Source organism: Falco biarmicus, chromosome 6 (genome assembly GCF_023638135.1).
Source record: "Falco biarmicus isolate bFalBia1 chromosome 6, bFalBia1.pri, whole genome shotgun sequence".
In the NCBI taxonomy this organism is placed as follows: Eukaryota; Metazoa; Chordata; class Aves; order Falconiformes; family Falconidae; genus Falco; species Falco biarmicus.
This window is the reverse complement of record NC_079293.1, coordinates 14,888,661-14,910,777: the sequence shown is the minus strand read 5'-3', so window position 1 is coordinate 14,910,777 and position 22,117 is coordinate 14,888,661. Positions and strand designations below refer to the sequence as shown.

Here is a 22,117-nt window from a genome sequence, read left to right as displayed (position 1 = left end):
TTTCACCACTGTTTGCAGCAGAAACTATTCAAGCATCTGCCCTGCTCCCTTTTCAGCCATTTATTCATATGTTCCTCTTGCAGTTCAATGCTTCTTCAGTTGAACCTGTGTAATTTACTAGAGACTCATATGGGATTATGACTTTAATCCAGATCAGTGAAATGATAACTTAAAAAGCCAGCTGTCCACATACTTTTTTTTTTTTTTTTTTTCCCCTTCTTCTTTTTTTCTTGTTAAGTAGAAACTCTGTTCTAAGCATACTTTCTTCAGGGACAAAGCTATCCTAGGAGATACACTTCCCCAGTAATTTAATCTCACGCTTCACCACTGTGGATCACCCTACCGGCTTGGAAGATGTGTTGTAATGAAAGCTTTTGTTGTAGATTTCACTTTGATTTTACTGAGGCTGCTGGTTTATATTGCATTATTATAAATCAATTATATCTATATAAATAATATGCAGTATGAGAACACGTGTTGAAGAATACAACAAGGAAAACACATAGTTTTTAAGCTTCTTTTGCCATCAGATAAAATTCATATCAAAACAAACCTGTAGGTGGCTAGCTTAGTAACACAAATATAGTGTGTAAGTATAGAACTTTGGTGAGTGAATGCAGTTTTCTTGTAATACATTCCCAGTCTGGCCACATTTGTCACTGATTTTTTTGTACCTTCCTCTAATTGTTGGTCTGATTAAGTTATGACGAACATCACATGATGATGTGCTGAATTATCTTAACTACAAATTCTATGTCATTGATAAAGATATTATGTTGAAATCCCCAGTTAAAAATCTTCATGGACTGAGTAATTACATAGAAAGCTGACCAAGTGTTGCCTGAGAACAGCTTGGTTTATGTACTTATGTTTTCACTAAGGTTTTAGAGCAGAGTTTCCATTGTAACAACCTGAACACAAGACTTGGAGGATGATTCTATTTCTCTTAGAAATTCTAACAGATACAACTGGAATAAAACATCAAGTCCTTAACTGGGATCTTACTCCTGCAAAACTGACATGTGCCAACAGGGCAATTCACGTAAACAGTTGCACAAGGGGAAAACATAATGAGATTACTTACATGAATACAAATATGTTCAATATTTTTAAAGTTTTAGAATGATTTAAAAATTTCATTGAAAAATTATTCTTTCATTTAATTCACTTAAATAGATGTTACAGAGGGACTGATATAATTTTGTTATTTCATTAGTTGAAAAATATAGCTATAACAATTTCAATACATTATTTCGTTGATAACTATGACTATTACTCCATCAAAATTTGCAGGAAAATAAGTTACAGTGCTCTTTCTTTTCATGTGATTAAGTCTCTTCTCTCATTTGTACTTTGTTACTTTCTTCTAAAATGTCTATTATTATGCTGATCACCCTCAACATATTCATATGGCAGTGTAGAGAAATGGAATAATGAAGTCCTGTTAGCATTAGATAGATACTCAATAGATCACAGAAAGAAGCTTTTGGAAACAAATAGCTTTTGTATCTTGTGGTTGTATTTTGCTAGCTAGTGTTTGCATGGCAAGGATTTGGTAGCAGGGGGGTTAAAGAGGTGGCTTCTGTGAGAAGCTGCTAGAACTTTCCCCCATGTCTGGTAGAGCCAATGCCAGCCAGCTCCAAAATGGACCCACTGCTGACCAAGACTGACCCCATCAATGATAGCGGCAGCACCTCCAAGATAACATATTTAAAGGGGGTGTGTGGGGTGGGAACAACTGCAGAGCAGCAGCGGTCAGAGGAGGGGAGTGAGAATATATGAGTGCAACAGCTCTGCAGACACCCAAGGTCAAGGGAGGAGGTACTCCAGGCACCAGAGCAAGGATTTCCCTGCAATCTCTGGTGAAGACCATGGTGGGGCAGGCTGTCCCCCTGCAGCCCATGGAGGTTAATAGTGGAGCAGATCTCCACCTGCAGCCCATGGAGTAACCCATGCTGGAGCAGGTAGATGCCTAAAGGAAGCTGTGACCCATGGGAAGCCCATGCTGGAGCAGGTTTGCTGGCAGGACTCATGACCTCGTGGGGGACCTTGCTGGAGCAGCCTGCTCCTGAAGGACTGCACCTCATGGAAGGGACCCACGCTTGAGCAGTGGGTGAAGAACTGCAGCCTCTGGGAAGGATCCCTGATGGATTACAGAGGATTGTCTCCTGTGGGAGGGACCCCATGCTGGAGCAGGGGAAGAATGTGAGGGGGAAGGAGTAGCAAGGACAATATGTGATAAACTGACCGTAAACTCCTTCCTCATCTTTCTGTGCTGCTGATAGGGGAGGAATTGGAAAGATCAGGAGTAAAGTTATGCCTGGGAAGAAGGGAATGGTAAAAGGAAGGTGTTTTTAGTTTTTATTTCTCATTGCCCTAGTCTGATTTGATTGGCAATAGATTAAACTTACTTCCCCAAGTCTAGTCTGTCTCACTTGTGACTGTAATTGGTGAGTGATCTCTCCCTGTCTCTATCTCTACCCATGAACTTTTTGTCATAATTTTCTTCCCTTGTCCAGCTGAGGAAAGGACTGACAGAGGAGCTTTGGTGGACACTTGGCATTGAGCCATGGTCAAACTGTTTATCAAGAGTAGATGGAAGAGCTATTTTTTTTTTCCCTACAGCAAACACCACAATCTGACTGTGATCATGAAGTAAAGGGCTTCTTCACTCATTCTTATTACTCTGTCTAGTTTAAAGGTTGGATAATCCCAGCTAACCTTCTAAGATGCTGGACTAAATGATTAAACTACTTACTGTGATACAACAATGACTAGCCTTTCAAAAAAACTTAAATAAGCACCTCATTTCTTTCTAGAAACACACTTAATTAATTTCAAAAGCTTCAGGTAGGTTCTTACTATACATTGTAAGCAACTCTGTTAGTATTTCATTGTCCCTTGGAAAGATGATCCAGTATATATAATTCTAAATTATTATTTAAGGTTTAGAAGCCAAATTAAATTAAATCACAAATTTCATGGAAGTTATGTATTCAGAGAGTAGAATGTTGCATATTTTACCTGAAATGTTTCTACTTTTTGATGTCTAGATTTATCAAACAGAAGGAAAATGTCAATTGGACTTCACAGAGAATGTGCAAAACTAGATGGGCAGAACTGTTTTATTTAATTTAATAACTAATTTTTACTGTTGTGCAAAGTACCAAATGACTTCAGCCTTACAAGATGACACTGAGAATATTTCTGACAATATAAAAAACTTTGTTAGCTATTTAATAGTAAATATTTCTAAAGAATCCAAAGCAAAAAAGAAAACCAAGTATCAGTCCAATTAAACTTTCAGTATACTGACTGTATATTCAGTCTAAAGAAATTTTAATAAGAAGGTAAGAAAGCATGAATGTTAGAAGAAACTAAATCACATGCAAATAATGGAGACCTATATGACAGATATATAGTAACAGTAATGGTCTTTTTCAGGCTGACTTCTCCCCCTTGAACACAGCATCTTGTCTACCTATCATTACCTTATTGTAACTTAAAAAAACCTAGGGAAATGCATGTTGAGCTTAATACACCTGTAATTTAAAATGTTTAACAAGAATCTCCCAATGAAACAAAGAAAGCTCAAATTTCTGGTAGCTGGAATGCATTAGAATTTTTTAATTGTGGAGTTGGATCACTTTGTATGTATTTATTTATTTTTATTGGAAGATTTTGTTTTTATAATTCAAGCAGTAAGTAAGATGTCTAGCCACTCATTTAATTAGAGCCTGAGATAACGTGAATATTACTTCACTCAAAATGGATTTTTTTAACGTATCAATCAGAATTTAAGAATAAGATTATAAGGATTTCTTGTAGCAATTTTATATGGCAAATGTCACCCAGTCAACAAACATTAAAAGATTAAATAAATAAATAAAAAGATAAAGATTAAAGCTGCTTTAGGCAAACCTAAAAAGTCCCTGCAGTCCAAGGCAGTAGGACACATTTTGAAACAAATCTATTAGCAATTAATCTATTAAAAATCTTTCCATTTGATATTTAAAGACTGTGAAACGGCTTAGGTATTTGAGAGTTAGACAATTATATTGTTTACTTTCTTTACTCACCATTACCCTACACCAATACTTCACTCTTTATGGCTAGACAGAGTATGAAGGTCTGTCTGCTTGGTCATTGCTACTGGATGAGGAACTTTTCTCCATCCTTGCTACTGGATAGAACTTTTTTTCTAGAGGTTTTTTAGTGGAATTCATACTAGTCAGCTATATCAAATCTAGAATATGAAGAGCTGATTATTCCTAAATAGCTGCCTTGCATGCAGCTTTGTACCTTTTCCTCTTTTCTGATTTGTCAAAATCAATTTGAATTCTCTCTCTCTCCCATGTACTTGGAGCTTGTACTCATTTTGTCCTTCCTGGAAATTTAATATTCCTTCTCATTCAAGTCATTAGTGCAATTATTGAGTCAAGTCTGTAAAAGAAATATTTCCTTTCATTTTGACAGCTCATGTCCACATGTGAGGCAAGATTCTTAGCTCCTAGACAGTGTAGCTTGAATTTGTTGTGTTAAGCGATCCTAAGGAGAAAGGACAAGAATCCTGTAGTCTCAACTAAGGGTCTTAGCAGGATAGTAACTGTTTCATAAACTACTGACTTCCTTTCTGAACAGAGACCTTGCTTTCATAAGATGATGGCGTGTTCCTGTGCTTTAAATACCCTAAAATGTCACAGTTAAAATACTTTCTGTGGAAACAGATGTTTTAACAGCACAAAATGAAGAAGAATTCAAACCTAATATTTTACCTTCTAGGGGGGTGTGTGTGTGTTTATATATATGCATATAATTCCTACACCAAAGAAAGGGCTTCTTTCCCAGGTACATTTTAAAAGAAAGTGGTGGCAATTTTTTGACATTTTAGTCATGTCAATGTGGCTTTGGGAAATGTCCACTGGATTGGTGATGTCAGCATTGTTAGCTTATTTGGCTATAGTACCAGAGAATGGTCCTGTTCCATTATCATTTCTATAGAGACAAAAGCAAAGAATCCCATCAGTTCAAACAGCCAATAGTCTAGTGGCATAGGCACTCATGCAGCATTAGCAAGCAAGCTCCTAACAGAATGTTTATGTCCTTCGGCATAGACATTCATAACCTGGCACTGAGCTCCTCTGGCCTGGACGCTCACTGCTGTGATACACTATTTCACAGTAGATGTGAAGTAGGTAAGAAAGAAGTGTGATGGCATTAGCAAAGTGTCACTATTCAGCAATAGCACCATATAGAGCCATAATTACATTACCTCTGAGATCAATTGAGCAAATCTACTCAATGAATGTGTCTTCATTTTCACTCAAGTTGACATAATTAGGAATTTCTTCATTAAGTAGTTTAGTCATAAATGGCTCTGGAAAAAAAGAAGAAACAAACATTTGGGTTTGATTCTCCTGCTTTTTTAAGGTGTTTTGTTTCTATTGTGAGCATAGACTGAAGAAGTCTTCCAAGACATTTTTTCAAAATCAGAGTAATTTTGCTAAGGAAAAGTATTTGTGAGGAGGTGGATTTTTCTTTGTATGAGGAGAACTTCATCGGTATATTCATGATGTGCGCTGCTGAAAACTTTGTTTAGAAAGCATGTAGCATATTAAAGGAAATGTGTTGACTGGGCAGATGCAAAAATACTTATGGAAAAAGATATCCCACCATAACAAGCAAACAGAGAGAGGAGTCATAGGCTGATGGTGGATGAGAGGGTTACAGATTCTGTGTTATATGATCAAATAACTCTTCAAAAACTATATATCAGATTTGATATTTGTTTTTACTTCTTTATGCTTATTATTTCTCAAAGTAATATTCATTCCCCATTGATTTAATTAAATTTGACCTATATTTTATAGATCGAGAAATTCAAATGAAGACCAAACATATGTGTTAAAATGGTTTTCCTAAGTTCCTCATACAGTACTGAAGGGATATTTAAATGCAGAAAGAAGCTGTACTGCTAATGGTATTTTTAGATTACAGTTGGAAAGTTCAAAGCAGAATCATCTTTAAAATAAATCTAAACAAATTCAAAGAATATGACTTATTCACATGAGTTTTGGAGGAAAATATTTTCTGAAGAAAACATCCATCCTAAAATCACTGATTACCTTGCAAATACATGATAAAAACAGTGTCCTTGTAAAGGAGATTTTTCTTGGTTTTTTGTATGGATACTGAGAAACAGAACATCTGAAGAATGTGTTAGAAGTTATACATAGGCTATTACCACATAGCACAAAATGATTTAAATGCATTTGTAAAGTGAAACAGTTGGTGCTGAGGACAAGAATCTACATTATCCAAATTTCTGAAGTTCCTTTGGACCAGTTCTAGCTTGGTTCTGTGCACTGAATACTCATCAGTAGTCAGAGTTCACAAGCTACACTCATGGCGAGTTTCATCCAGTTTATTTTTATGTGAAAGAAAAGTGGTTCATTCTAAAAGCACTCTAGGATGTGTGGAGCTGGAGGTGTAAGGAAGTAGGGATGACTGGAAGTTGTTCTTTTTCAAAAGCACGCTAGGACTTGATCTAAAATGCTAATTTAGAAGCATCCACGTAGATTGTAGAGGGCAAGTGAGAGCTTAAATTAGAATGTAACTCCCAGCAACTGGTTGTTAAAAGTTCTGATTAAATATGTTAGTGCTTACTTCATGGAACTTTCTTGCTGTCTTAGTTTCAGTGTTCATATTTTGAAGATTTGTATTTTGCTTCCTATCAACTCCCATTTCAGTGATTTGTATGGAATATCTGCAGTTACTTTCTGGAGTATCCTGCCACACTCCCCTAGATGTCATACAACTGTCCAGATCAGTTGCATGTGGGACTGTGTTGCAATTTCCTTTCAACCACAGACCTAAGTTTTTGCACTTTGGAAGCTGCTGTATAGAAAATTGATTATATGTGAGCAAACCAGGTATGGAATTGTGTGTCAGGGCCCTGAGTGCATTGCTCCAGTTTGGAGGGTTTGGCTGTGGGGGTCAGCTCATAGCCCAAGTCGGGGAGGTCGGGGAGCAGCACTGTCAAACTATTACTGTGGTTGTTCTGTGTATGGAAGTATTGAGCTTGCTGTCAAATTTAGATGTGTACACCAACAGCAACAACATATCCAAAAGGCTTAGGAAACCATATAGTATATCTTTTTCAGCACCTTCCTTTGGGAAGTAAGTTTTCCTTTATTGTTTTTTATTTGCTTGTTTTCTCTGGGGGTTTTGTTTGTTGTTGTTTCTGGGAGTATTTCTTGATGATCCTATAGATTTCTTTATTGTTTAAAATATATTCAGATTTCATAATTTAATTTTTCTTTATTTTTATGATTTTTAGGAAAAGCTTTAACTTAAAGGTTTTCTTTAATTCTCCATAATTTTTTCTTCAGAAGATTAAATTCAAAAAATCAACGTCCCGCCTACCTTGTCTTAGAGACTGTAAATTTATTAATTAGCTGTTGCAATAAACAGTTCTAGAATTAAGTCTTCAAAATAAAAAGAGTAATAGTATTTTGCCTTTAAATAATTACTATCATGTTATTAATAATGATACAGCATTTTACATCTTCAAAGAATTCTGCAAGTTATTGCTAATTAAACCTCACAAGACTTCTGTGAATTCATTCTGCATTATTATTATACAAGTTTTCTAGCTAAACCCCTAAGGACTGGAATCATAATAGGGTTTTAGGCACCAAGAATCTCTTCAGACACCAAAACTAGTCAATATTGCTGTACACAAAAGTCTGACCCAGCCTTGCACGTGAGGTCTCTAGCTACTTAAATTTGTGCTGGCTCACACGTTTCCAGATGCCAGCTCAGCTTTGGCCGCAAAGGTGGAGGAAATAGCTGTCTGCTCTGCCTGAAGGTACCAAGCTGAACTGTTCGTGTTATCTTCTCCTTATCCTGTGAAGTTTAATAATTGATCTTAATTACTAACAGATTCAATTTTAGCTATTGTTCTAGGCTGTAACTTAAAGAACAGAGGAACAAATAAGTGTTATATTCATACAAGTTTAATCAGCCGGAGCAATGAATTCTTCATAAATTTTTAGGAATGTACATGGAAACAACTGCCTAAATCCTGAAGAATCAAATCTCTGGTGTTTTGCTGAAAGGAGCTAGTTTCACTCTTTTATCTGCTAGACAAACACATTTCTGTGTCACAATTAAGGAATAAATGAAAAGCAAGAACATCACTCTCTTTCAATGCCCTAACTACTGAAGGAGATGATATTTTAACAATCAACACAGTTCTCCATTGAATACTTATTTACTTCAAGAGTTCCTTGGCTTCTACAATTATGCATTATTAGGACTTCTGAAAACTTGGTGTGCAACAAATGAGCCCTGCAAAAACTAAGGTCCTCTCTGAGTCTAGTTAAAACGTTGAAAGGTGATTACTAAATAAAATTAATTTACTTTGTGTACACCCTATTGGGACGTATCTGTGTGGTTCTGCATTACATTCTCAGGAGATAAATTTCAAGTTAAATATATTCGAGCATGAAGATTCATATCAGAATTCATCAACATGAGGAGTGTCCCAGTGACTTCAACAGAAAGAGATGTCAGAAGGTAAGATTTCAAAATGCATTAGCTCATTTAGATATTGTGCTTGTTAGAAAATTTAGACTTTAAGCCAAATGTCTTGAGATCCCTTTCAGCCTTCTTGATCTTTTGATCCCCCACAAGCGTTGCAGCATTTCAGTACTTAAAGGGGGCATATAAGAAAGATGGGGACAGACTTTTTAGCAGGACCCATAGCAATAGGACAAGGGGGAATAGTTTCAAACTAAAGAGGGTAGATTCAGACTAGATATAAGGAAGAATTTATTTACAGCAAGAGTGGTGAAACACTGGAACAGGTTGCCCAGAGAGGTGGTAGATGTCCCATTCCTGGTAACATTCAAGGTCAGGTTGGATGGGGCTCTGCACAAGCTGATCTAGTTGAAGATGTCCCTTCTTACTGCAGAGGGGTTGGACTAGATGTTCTTTAAAGGTCCCTTCCAACCCCAACTATTCTATGATTCTGTGGTCTAAGATATTAAAGAATACTGGCATATCCTCTCCTAGGATGAATGCTTTAACAGCTGAAATTGCTTTCCCATTTAATTTACATTAATTTAGGTTTATTTTTTCTAAACAAAATAAAAGATTCTTGGTGAAACAATGAAGTAATTCTGTCCATGTAGCATGTATTTTTACACTTTCTTGAGTAAGTATTTTTACCTTTAAGAAATAGTGTACAATGAACAAAATATCTCCTTCTCATACAGCAGTATTTCTTGTGAAACTGAGTCTATAAGTTATGTCCACTATGGCACATCCTAGAGAAATTCAAATTCCTAGGAATGATAAACTGAAGTGCTTGTAGAATGTATATGTCAATAAGTAGCTAATTGTCCTGGTTTCACTGGATATAGAATTTTCTTCTTAGTAGCTGGTGCAGTGCTGTGTTTTGGATTTGGTGAGAGAACAATGTAGATAATATAGAGATGTTTTTAGTTGTTTCTAAGTAATGTTTATATTAAGTCAAGGACTTTTCAGTTTTCTTGGGCCCTATCAGTGGGAAGGCTGGAGGTGCACAAAAAATTGTGAAAGCCTGGACAGCTGACCCAAACTAGCCAAAGGGATATTCCATACCATGGCATGTCATGCTCTGTATATAAATCTGGAGGAAGAAGAAGGAAGCGGGGTACATTTGGAGTTACGGTGTTTGTCTTCCCAAGTCACTGTTATGCATAATGGAGACCTGATTTCCTGGAGATGGCTGAACACCTGCCTGCTGATGGGAAATAGTGAATGAATTCCTTGTTTTGCTTTGCTTGCGTGCACGGCTTTTGCTTTCCCTATTAATCTGTCTTCATCTCAGCCCAGGAGTTTTCTCACTTTTACTCTTCTGATTCTCTCCCCCAACCCACTGTCGGGGGAGTGAGTGAGCGGCTGTGAAGTACTTAGTTGCCAGCTGGGGTTAAACCACAACACTAACAGATAACCCATGATTTTGCAGAAGCTTGAATGCTCTCTACAGTTAAAAGACAATTGAGCAATAGAGATTTGCTCCAAAAAGCTATGTTTTAATTAGTATGAAGTAGGACTTAGGTGTAAGGTAGATGTCTGAATCTAACACTCCCTTTTCACTATACATAACCACACTATATATAGGCTTGAGTGTAGTCCTATGTTTCTTTAACAAAATTTAAAAAGTTTCACAATCTCATTGCTTTGTATGTGCCTCGAAAATTCTCTGAAGTATCAGGATACTACTTAAAGCAAATGGAAGAATGGCAATCATTGTTTTTAACACAATAGCTGAAAGAGAAAAACAGCACTTGTCATTCATTAGTCTGTTTACTCAAAGGGTTAGACATTCTCCTGCAAAAACAATGGATTAATTACCTTTTCTTTCTGAGAAGCTAGAAAATTACTTTTCTCCTCTCCCTTGCAAATAACCCAGTCAGCAGACTTTTTAAGAAAGACAGTGCAGAAATAAACCTGTATCTTTACCATCTACCTATGTAAAGAGCTAAAGGACAAGATCTGTACGTGGTCATCTTTCCCTGTGTGCACCTTAAAGGAAGAGGACAAATTCTGTTCTCTGTTCCTGCTGAAATAACTTTTAGGTCTAATGGCTTCACCTTTACAGTGCTGAATTCCATCTGGCCACACTGGGAGCTTTGAAACTTAATGCTCACAGTGAGTTGTCTAAGATAGTCTGCTCTGGTCTTCTAACATCTATCAGGTACTAAACTTCTGGGTAAGGCATTAAAAGGTCATATTCTTCTCCACAGATTTGTGGAGAATCTGGGAGTTCAAAGTGAGTACCTTTTCCTCTCCAATAAGATGCATTATAGGTGTTTCCTATACTTATATATACTTATATATATATATATATATATATAAAACCCCTAAATTTTCTCCACACACACCTCCAGCCTATGCTCAGTATGGTGCTCAACATAACCAGGAGAATTTGCAATGGCAATGGTTAAATTCAGTGATGGTATCCTAGCCTGGTGCATGCCAACAATCTATAACATACCTTTCCACCCCAAGAATTTACCAGAGAAGTATTGTGAGAACATTGCCACAAGAGGTTGTAGACATGAAGGTAAAGAGGGGAAAAAAATAAAATATGCATTTATTCTCCTTGTTGTCTTTCCTTAAGTATGGAAAAGATGTTTAGTCATCAAGCAACCTTCAGAAAGAATGAGAAGTTTATTTGTCTCCTGATTTCATTATGAGGACCTTAAATTAGAAGATCCACGTTTAGTTCTAAGGACAAAATCTGTATTTCCTCATCTTATAATGAGTTCTATGGTTTACAAGACTACACATACTTGCACATAAACATGTCCAGTTTTATATTGCTAAAGTTAAACCAATACGCTCCCAATTTTATTTTTTTTTTATTTTATTTTTTGTTTAGATTTAAGGAGAAATAGTAAGAACAGCTTCAGGCCAAAATCAAAGTAAGATTCCTGAGTATAAAAATTAGTATGTCCAAACAAGCAGTTTGACCTGTTTTAAAAATAACTGGTATAAATTAATAAGTATCCAGGGCTTTACTCTCCTATATAGTCGATGTTTGCCAACATCTTTTACCCACTCATTAACTGCTTCATACAAGTCTTCTTGGACATTTCAAAATCCTGAAAGCATATTCCCTGAAAATTCTGTCTCTTAAAATCACAAACATCGTTTCTTTTAAGTAGTAATTTCTTGGTCTGATGATAAACATCTGCAAGAAGGTTCAAGTGGAAGGAGCACTGATTGTGCTCTATATCCATTGGAGAAGTAATACGCTGTTAGCAGTATTCTGCTAAATAAATACTGCAGGGGGACTATACCATATAAACTCTACCATGTAAATATGCAACGACGTCTCTCCTTCAAACAAGATTGCTTTTCAACCTTTTCTGAATGTATCTTTCCAATTTATTTTGAAAATTTGACTAGGAACTAGAGAGACAATGCAATGTGAATGCATTATTAAAATCACATAACAAACTCAAGACATCCCAGTAGCCTAAATAACCTGTTTGGAGGATAAATGACTAATCTTGCCCATGTGGGTTAAAATTATTTGTAAAAAACCCTAACAGTATGATAGAATTTTTGATTTTTTTCTTTTTTAATTGGAAAATGTAATGCAAATGTTAAAGAGTTTAAACTGTTGAACTTGCCCGTTTTGAAACACACTGCCAAGAGGAAGATTCTGCTCTAGGCAGAGGAATATATCTCATGGGAAGAAGGTACTGTATGCTTTGCCTCAATTTCTGAAACATGCGTTTCTAATATGCTGATGAAGGGTAAAATATGTCTCCCAGTAGAACATGACATGATTCTCATCACTTTATTTTATGCTTCCAATCTACTGCTTCATAGACTTTTCAGAATGGAGCCATCTTGAAAATTATGCTTTCACTCACCTGTAATTTTAATAAACTAGCTGGGTGAAGAGATTCATCGAAGCATGAATAAATATGAAATATAGAAGAATCTTTGTAAGAAATAAATGATATAAGCATACACTTGTTGACTTCACAATATTATGGGAATATACCTGTAATAAATGTATTGACTATTCTATAAAAAGCACCATAATACCACAATATTGCTGTTATCATAATTAGGCAGGGCTTTTTTTTCCTAAGATGAAAATGCCCACAGCACAGTGCTGTATTTTTATCTCCTAGTTAAGAGGTCATTAATAAGGCATCTATTGTGGATTAATATTTCTATAGGGAATAACTATCAAGGATAAATGCTAAGAGCAAAACAACCTGATGTTTCTGGACCTCTGATTAGTGAACCATAATCATGTTAGTAAGCTTCACAGACTCCTGATCAAAACAAAGTGTTATGTGAAAATAGGCTCTTGAATTTAAGATATCCCTAGTGTCTGTGGTGACTCCTTTTTTAATATGACAGAAAATGCACACAGTTAAAATTGAATTGAACATAAATAATTTCATAAACCAGCAAGAGTGGAAGGCTGTCATCTTATAATAGTGTTGTGTATTAAAAATCTAAGAAAAAATAAGGCTTGGAAAATTAGTGTATCCTATATTGTGTAAAGTTAAAGGCAGCACAATAATAATGATCACTTTCATAATACCTAGCATAATGCTGAATATTAATGAATCATATTGACTGTTCAGAAGGATTTATTCATCACAAGATACTTATTAACAGCTAAATAAGATAAGGATTCCTGAGGCCAGATCTGGGAATACACTTGCAGGTGGTGATTGTCACCCTCTGCGTTCTCTGTATTTATATGTTTTCTATGAAAGCATTGGTAGAATTACAGATTGTGTTCTGGTAGCCAAGTTTTTCATATTGAAGTAATAACTTTTATTATACTAGCTAACATAGTTGAAAAAATAAAATTATTTGTCTTAGGTAAGCCCTTAGATTTATAGGTTTGAAACAGAAGTAGCAAATTTCAAAACAAAATATGAATTAAAATTAGTTGTTCCAAGTTTAACCACATGAAATGATCTATCTGATCAATGAGAAAAGAAAACTTAGTCCAAGTTCCAGGAACAAACACAGATTCATCAGTATTATCACTATTATTAACATTCTTAAGGAAACAAATTAACCCAGCTTGGGTCTTAGTTAATTTTACACAGAGAATAAACCCACTGTTTGGTTACTTCCAGAACTCAAGCTAACTTCACTGAAGATATCTCTCTGAACACTATGTTAATATGTTCTAAATCTAAATAATGCTTCTGGCACCTACATGAGTTTTGAGTTTGCCTTAGGACCAAAATATTTTTCCTGTTAAAAAGCTCCCTTTTTAGGTGGTTCCTATGAGACAAAGTTTTCATTCCAGCGCCCTGATTTATATTCAGTATTATGTTTAATGCTTGAAATGTCAAATATGGTTGGAGATAAGGTATTTGTGTTGAATAAAGAAAGTAAAGATCACACATCAACAAAGCCTTTTCCTGGGACACTGCAGCAGCAAACATTTATAAGTCATGAAGAGTTTGTTTGCTTTGACTGGTATAGAATGCTTCCACAAAATATTCCCGTCATTTCTGTGCCTAAAATGCTTTAAAGTGACTTCTCAGTGATAAGGCTTTAAGAAAAGAATAATTCATTCCATTTTATGTGCAACAAATATACAACTGTTTTATTTCTTAATCCTCTTTTCCTATGTACATTTTCCGGGGTTACTATAGAGAGAAAAAGACAAAGCCATTCCAAGACTCTCAAAGTCCATTATCAGTTTATTCTCTCTTTAGAGTGATTCTTAAAATGATATATTTCAAGTAGGTCTTTTCTGAAATGACATGTAGTAATCAATGATCTTAAAAGAATCAGGAGACCACGTGATCACTTTATGTTCAGTAAATTCCCCAAGAAGGAGAGATTGACGATGATTCTGATTCATGAGAAATAATTACTAGACATATATAGATAATTAAAGTGCTAAGATGTTCAGTTATTCTACAATTTCTTAGCCATTGTTAAATTTATCTTGCCAGTAGCAAAGTAACCCATTTCCTAAAAAAGAATCCTTGATCCAACTAGGAAAAAATCATACTGGAGTGTCTTCAGCATATTTGCATTAAGTGTGTTCATGAATTAAGTACTTAGATACTCTATAAAACTTAAATCTTACCCAAAAATTAATCCTTAGAGAAAGGACTAGATCACTGTACTGTTTAAATTCCTGGAAATGCAGCTATAAATTGAGACTTATGTCAGTGTGATAGCAATCAACCTATTAGCTTAAGAAAAAAAAAAAGACAAAATACAAAAACCTGATATGGCTGGTATAAAAATAAAGTGCTTGTGTTTTGAAAATAAAATAGGTGACTCTGAGTGTCTTTGAAAATAGAACTTTTTTTATTGGTGCCACAGTCTTTGTTGGTGTGAGGTAGCTGTCCCACAGAGGCCAACTGAGTAGATTAGTCCTGTCCACAACTAATCCAAGTATTGGACTTCTAAAGAAGTATTTGTTGCACATTAAAATTGCTGTGTTTACAGGCCAATTCCTGTGTGTCTGGTCATTAAAGTTGTCTTGTTTTGATGCTACCTGAATCTGTAATTCTGGTGGGATTCCAAAAGTCAAGTAACTTGGTTAAGTGGCCTCGGTATACGAATCAGCATCTTTAGAAGCAAAAGGCTGGAATTTACTGTAAAGTTAATGTTTTGCTGCTGGAAGTAGTGTACTAAGGAGAAGCAGGTTTTCAGTTTGTGAGGTCACTATTAACTTGTATTCATTCTTTACTGCAACACAGACCCACCAAAAATTATTAAGATTTCCCTCATTTTATGTAGTTGTTGAACAATAAGAGTTATAGAGTATATTGGATTAATTAATACATGTTATAAGGGTTAAATTATACCTTGCTGTTGAATGAGTGCATGGGGTTGTGAATGCAAAAGTAAGTCTTTTCTGAACAGACAGTCATTGCAACAGCCCAGTACAGGTTATGTCCAAGGAGCACAGAGAAGACAAGGACTAGTTCAGTGCTTCTTCTGGGCTGACTGTTCTTCCACCTGTCCAGTTGTGCAGCCCTGTTATTTCAGTTAAGAATCCTAAAATTCATTTTTTACAGATTAATATTGATCCGGCTTGGTCACCAAACCTGGAAGAATGTATAAATATTAATCAGCACTGTATTTATATCAACAAATATTAATTCCAGTACCTAGTAATGTATATTTTTAACTTTTGTAATGTTTTGACACACAGGCTATGTTGGCACTAGCAAATGAAAAGCTTCAGGCACTGAGATCAACCAGCAGAGTTTAACTTGTGTTTGCACAGCTAAACTCTCTCCCCATCCAAAAAAGGGTGACTGTATCCAAATTAGCTTTGGAATTATATTTGGCCTGTGATAATTCCTGAACTGTCTGGCCATTGGCTGGGAAACTGCTAAAGAGCATGGGCCAAAATGAGGTGTGGGACATGCTAACAGCTCACCAGTTTTCCATGATAGGAATCTAGTGTAACCATACCAAGAAATTAATCCTAACTCTCTTTCTGATGCTGCTGTGTCAACCTGTGAAATTGGTCCCAGTATGAAGAATTAAACATTCTTAATGAGTTAATTCTATGTTAAGGAGAGGTACTTAGAATCATGAAAAAAAGAAAAGCAAATTATTCTTCTTGAAGAACAATTTTATAAAAGAGAAGGTCTGACATCAGCAACATTAACAGATCTTTGCACTGAGTGGGGTAAGACTCTGCAATGTAGTAGAAAAGCCCATGAGAATTTACCGGTTAAACTTCCTTATAGATTCAGGGGTTCTCTGTAGTATGATAATCTACCTATTTAAGACCTCTAGGGAAGCTAAGAATATCTTTTTAAACAGAAATTCTTCTGAACATCCTTTGCTGGCATTTATGCCTACTGAGAGAATGGGATTTAAATGTTGGTACCAATTTTTCATGTGAACTATATAATTAAATTAGTGAAGCAGTAGGAGCAATGACATATGCAAAGCAAGTCAGAGCATAGTAAGGTGGGTTTTGTCTTTGTATAAATTCTGAAATAAATACTCCTTACCATAAGTAACTGTGAAAAACTATATATGTGATTTATTTTTAGGTGCAAAGCCGGAGGGGAACTGTTTGCCATTAAATGATGGAGTTACCCTGCTCACAGCACAGGTGTATGAACGCTGTTTACACAGAAGTGAAGAGTGATCAGGAAAACTGGCCAAAGGCAAGGAAAAGTAGTTAAGTCAACAAAGCAAGAATGGTCATTTCAATGAATTGGAGCCATATTTGGAAATACATTCCTAATCCTCAGATTTAGAAAAGTTCACAACACAGCAGTTGCTAGGTGATCAGATTTCCTTCCAAGGTAGTTTATTATGCCACTAGTGTACTTCCATAAAGAAATTATAAGGTCATTTTCGCTATGAATCTTTTTGCCATACAAGGTGAAGGTCTTTGTACGGTTTCATGGAGCTGATGTTCATTCATCAGCACCTAACGCTGTCTGACATGCCACCTCGTGGGGCTTTAGCTGCCTCTTCAGAATGGCAAAAGTCCTGTTGTCAGCCGTATGCAGATGTCTTGAATAGCTTTACTGTTTCAGAAAATTAACTGAGCTTGAATGGCTAATGCAAATGGATGAATTACATTCACTGAGGTTGATGGGGCAAGAACTGGTCTGGTTTTTTGTATCCTACAGAAGTCACTTCCAATTTTAAACATTCTTCATGTTCTTTGCTCTGTTACCTGCAGCACTCATTTGAATAACTAGCTAGAAGGCATAACCTATCCTTCATGACTGAACATAGCTACTAAGATTTAGAACCAGCATCTATGATCCATAGACTTTTACTGGGGAATGAGTGTATCTTGTTAAATATTACACATGGTATGGCTAAGTAGATTTTATGATGATGCAAATTATTCTTTTCCTTTTCAAACACTTACTCAAATTCCTCCTTACAGGTTTTTATATCTTTCAGCACAAACAAATCATATCAATCCCCATCGGTATTTTCCCATGGGCACTTCCAGCCACCCATGACTCAATTGAAATCATTCTTCTGAGTTTTCAGGGACAATTAAATGTGCAGGACCCCATTCAGGGCAGAGCTTCAGTTCTTATTCCATCTTCCAGCTATTCTGTTCATTTTTGAGTGGTCATTTTCTTTCTGACCAACATGCTTATAAACTGTGTGCCAGAGGGAGCAGTGAGAAATGTAAGGATTCTTATTTCACACAAAAAAGACAGAGAAATGCATTTGTATAGGAGTGCCCTGGTGAACCTTATCTCCTGGCAAGCCACCATACTCAGTTACAAAGAGTACTTCATACTATGTCTGCCTGAATTAACAATGCTTTTTAGTCTACAGACTACCTATCATTATGATATAGAGGGGCATGGCCTATTGTTCATAGCAGGTATCCTGTCAATCAGGAATGATAAAATAATGTTTGAAAACTGATAATCCCTAAGAATTCTCAAGGTTTAGGAAATGTCTCTGTTCAATGTGATTTTAAAGCAACTTCTTTACCTAAAATTAACTGTATATACAAGAACAAGTGTGCCACACCAGAATAAAAGCTGCTGCTGCATAATAATTTTAAGCAGATTTTTTTTCCATGTCAAATTGTTGTCAAGTCCTAATCTGAAAATGCAAAATTGCTGAATTTTGAAATTAAATTTACAGACTTCAGAGGCCTTCAAATAAATTGTAAAAAAAGTTGCCTGTAATTGGGAGAGTGGGAAAAAAAGCCATCACTGAACACAAGCCCTGGGAAATGTCTTCTTAAAGTAGTAACTTTCAAATGAGGAAAATAAATTAAATTTTTAAAATAATGAATCAATTTTTTGATGGATATAACAGAATTGTCCAAAGAGAGCATGATTAGTTGGAAAACAAAGTATGAAAAGTTGTAACTTTAAACAAAACTTTTAAAATAGAATCAATTTTAGCATTTTATTAAAAAAAAGTAATACCCTACAACTCCATTTTTACTGTTGCCATATCAGTAAATGCTTTCCTTTATTCTTTGTCATAAGTAGAATGCAATCAAGTAACATTCATCAAGACACAATCCTTTTCCGTTTCATCTACACTTGTCCATTTGCTAACAGCAATACTGCTGCTTTTGGATGATGCTTAAGATCACCTAAAATAGGGAGTTATCATGCACAATTTATAAATGCATTGTGCCATACTGAATAATCATTTATTCATGATTCTGAGGCTGCATTCATACAAGGAAAAGTTTTATACTTCTACTTTGAAGAGTGAAAATATTGATAAATGCAACACTATTTTCTATAATGAACTCTGAAAATATCAAGGAAATAATGCCCAAACAAACTCTCACATCTATCAAAATTCCAGTAGCATGACAATCAGAAAAATAATCTGACTTATGTTTTGCTGTTGAATGTTTGGTTAAGAAGGGTGTTACTTCTAGAGTATTCTTCCTGTCTTCAGCAAATTAAGTTCTAATATATTCCTTCAGGATCTATAAAAAAATTTAAAAATGTTCCATAGCAATCTTTTGAAAACATTACCTTCCATATAACTTCAGTACATATTAAGAAGTTGTATTGACAACTAATACTTAAAATAGTCAATGCACTTCTAGCTTCTCATATGCTCTTCACTGAATATTATCAGCAAATTTTTAATAATTTATATGGGCAGTGCCTTGTTAAGTATTCTGTCAACTTTATTTATTGTCTGAGTGATTAGAAAGTTGACCAGTGGTGGTAACTATTACAAATTTATGGGGAAAATCCCAATTTTTTTCTTACACTGAAACATTAATGGAAGCTCTATCTCCTGATTTGATTTACTGCCCTTCAGGGACTATCACATCACCTTTTTTTTTTTTTTATTCCCCATTTCTTGTCTTCCTCTGTTAATGTATCAACTCAACCTTAGGCTAACACATATTATATGTTAGCTATATATAATATAGTTTAGCTATTTTCCCAGCATTTTCCACTGCACATTCCTTGTCAAGGTTTGGAGACAGTCATATCCAGGAAGCTTATATGTTTAATACAGACTGTGTCTTTGGGGACCACCTTCAGTAAATTTTTGTGAACACTGCTAACTTTGTATTAAATTTAAAGAAAATACAACGCAGCCTCAGAATGAGATACATTTGGTATTAAAGATGGCTTTAGCTACTTGCTGATCATGTTAGGAAAAGAAGTGAACTGATTTTGAGACATAGCTACAGATGGGCAAATACTGCCTGCCTGTAAAATTAAGAAAATATTTTGTGATCCAGAGCTCACCTTCCTTTACTTTCCTTCCAAGCTACTTGTCTATGAGAAGAGAGACAAAACTTTTCGCTCTGGGAAGGAGAAACCATGCATGAAAATAGACAAACTTTTTACTAATTGCCCAGTACTTAGAAATATTAGACTAGCTTTTCCATTGAATTTAGATTCTTTACTCCAGCATTTATTAAATATCCACAGTTGTCTTGTGTACTAAGTTTTGTAGCAGAATGTTCCTTATTTTACACTTGTGCAAAGGCCCCTGGTGGACTGACTTTGTTGAAAAACATTTTTAACATGTAATGCAAGCAACACGTCAGCTATAGCTGACTTAGAATTATTTTTATCTGTCTATTTTTAGCTAGCTCTTTTTCCTTGATATTGTTAGAAATTCATTATATGCATCAGTAAAATAATCTGGAGCTCATCACATCAAACAGACTAGACTTTCTTATGCTTTTATATTTTATTCTCTGACCGTAAGATCTTTTTACGTTGTACAGTAGTACTTTCCTTGCTTTTCCTGCTAGCAACAGGAATTGCTTTTTTTTTTTTTTTCTTTTCCAGTTGCTTTTTTCTATTTTGTACATTAAGACGCTTTCAACCATATTGGCTGTATTTAGTCTGCCATTCTCTATTTCTGAGCACTCCTGCCTATAGCATCCTAATTATAGTGTCTTTTAGAATTCCCCAGCTGGGGCATTACTTCAGTACTAACTCACATAGAAGAGTGTCTCCCACTGAGCCAGCAGCACTAAAAAACTTGCTGTAATCCTAAAGTGTTCCTTGGAGGTCTCCAACTCTACTATTAATTCAGCCTGAATCTGCTTAGCTTGTTACATCTGACAGGATTACAATCCATGGTGGTGGTGGCTTGATGGCCTGAATTAATAGAAAACTGTAAGAGATTTAACAGTGTGTTTTTTAAGAGAATAGCCTTCTAGTGGATGAATGAAAGAATGGTCAGTCTAGCATGGATAAAGAAAACCAACAAACATATTACAAATAAACTATGTAAAATAAATTGGTTACAGTAATATTTTCTTTTTATTTTTGAAGTTGTAGAATATATATTATTTATATATTATATTTTTTAAGTTGAAGAATAAAATAATAAAATTAAAATATTGTAGAATATTAAAAATATCTGTTAAAACATATTTAATGTGTAAATATAAATGTAATTAAACTTTATAAGAATAATGATTTATTATTTTCTTGTATCTAATGTATCTAATGTATAGATTTCAGATTACAAGTAATGAAAGAAACATCTTGCAAAATAGAGAATTCATATTAACTTTATAACCTCTGAAGTAATGTACATTCTTCTAAAATGTCTTGATATTTACTAATGCACCTAAATCAATTAGTTGTTCTCAAGAATAGTAAAAACCACCACATATTTGATCTGAAAAATCTTGATAATCTAGCTCTAATTTTAAGCAGGCTACAAGATATTTCCCATGTCATTTTACTCAGCTGAGTATTTAAAACACTGTAAGAGCGTGGGTAGCCTTAAGGATTTCTGTACTCTGAAAAACTGTTGGTACAAGGCTGCAGAAATCCTTAACAGTCTTTGAGAAAACCTTAAGGATCATTGAGCATAGTAACATATGAAACAAAAGGAAAAATGGTAGCGGCAGTAGTAGTCTTGGCTGTGGTAGATCTTGCTGGATCAAGATCTTGACTTCTTGACACCCTATGAACTGTGCTAATTCTGTTTGGGAATGTTTATAATGAATTACTGATTGCAGTAACAGCAGAGGGCCACAGTTCTGGAGAAGAACTCCTTCTCTGTTAAGTGTGATAGAAACAGATCTTACCAGTGCTTTGCAGAACTCATTCCCTGAACTCAGTCTTCTTGGGTAGTTGGCATTTATGATAACTTTTCTCAAGTATATGACAAAACACTTAGGCTATCTTTGGAGCTCCAGTTATCATTTAGAATATAACATATGAGTTCTTGTACCTTACAAAACCTTGAAATCCAGTAATTCTTCTTATCTGTAGTTGTAAAATTATAATGATTACTTCTTATTACAGCAGTTTTTATCAGAAAATCTCAAGGTGTATAACAGAGGAAGCCAGTATTACTTTTTTAAATGATTGTTGTTCAAAAAGTATTCCTGAATTTATGGGCAAATGAAAGCTGCCTTTATGTCCACTTTTTCTCTCACAGTAGGGGTAATAGTCACTGGTTTGCAATATTGACACATTGGCTATAGGTTCTGTAGAGTCCTTTTATATTGTTTTTTCTTTTTTATTACTTCGAATATCCATCAAGAAACTCCAGATAATGCCACTCAATTGATGAAGAGATTCTTTTACTAGCTGCTCTGACTGCAACTGCTTTCTAGCCATAGCAT

The 22,117-nt window shown here is 35.2% G+C and overlaps 1 long non-coding RNA gene across 1 annotated transcript in view; it reads right to left on the bottom strand.

Annotated features, from left to right (window-relative positions):
- The window catches only part of LOC130150959 (uncharacterized), a 43,488-nt gene that overhangs the window by 837 nt on the left and 20,534 nt on the right, over window positions 1-22,117 (bottom strand). The window contains exon 2 of the long non-coding RNA XR_008822442.1: window positions 5,273-5,377. This is a non-coding gene — a long non-coding RNA (uncharacterized LOC130150959). The remainder of the gene's footprint in view (window positions 1-5,272; window positions 5,378-22,117) is intronic.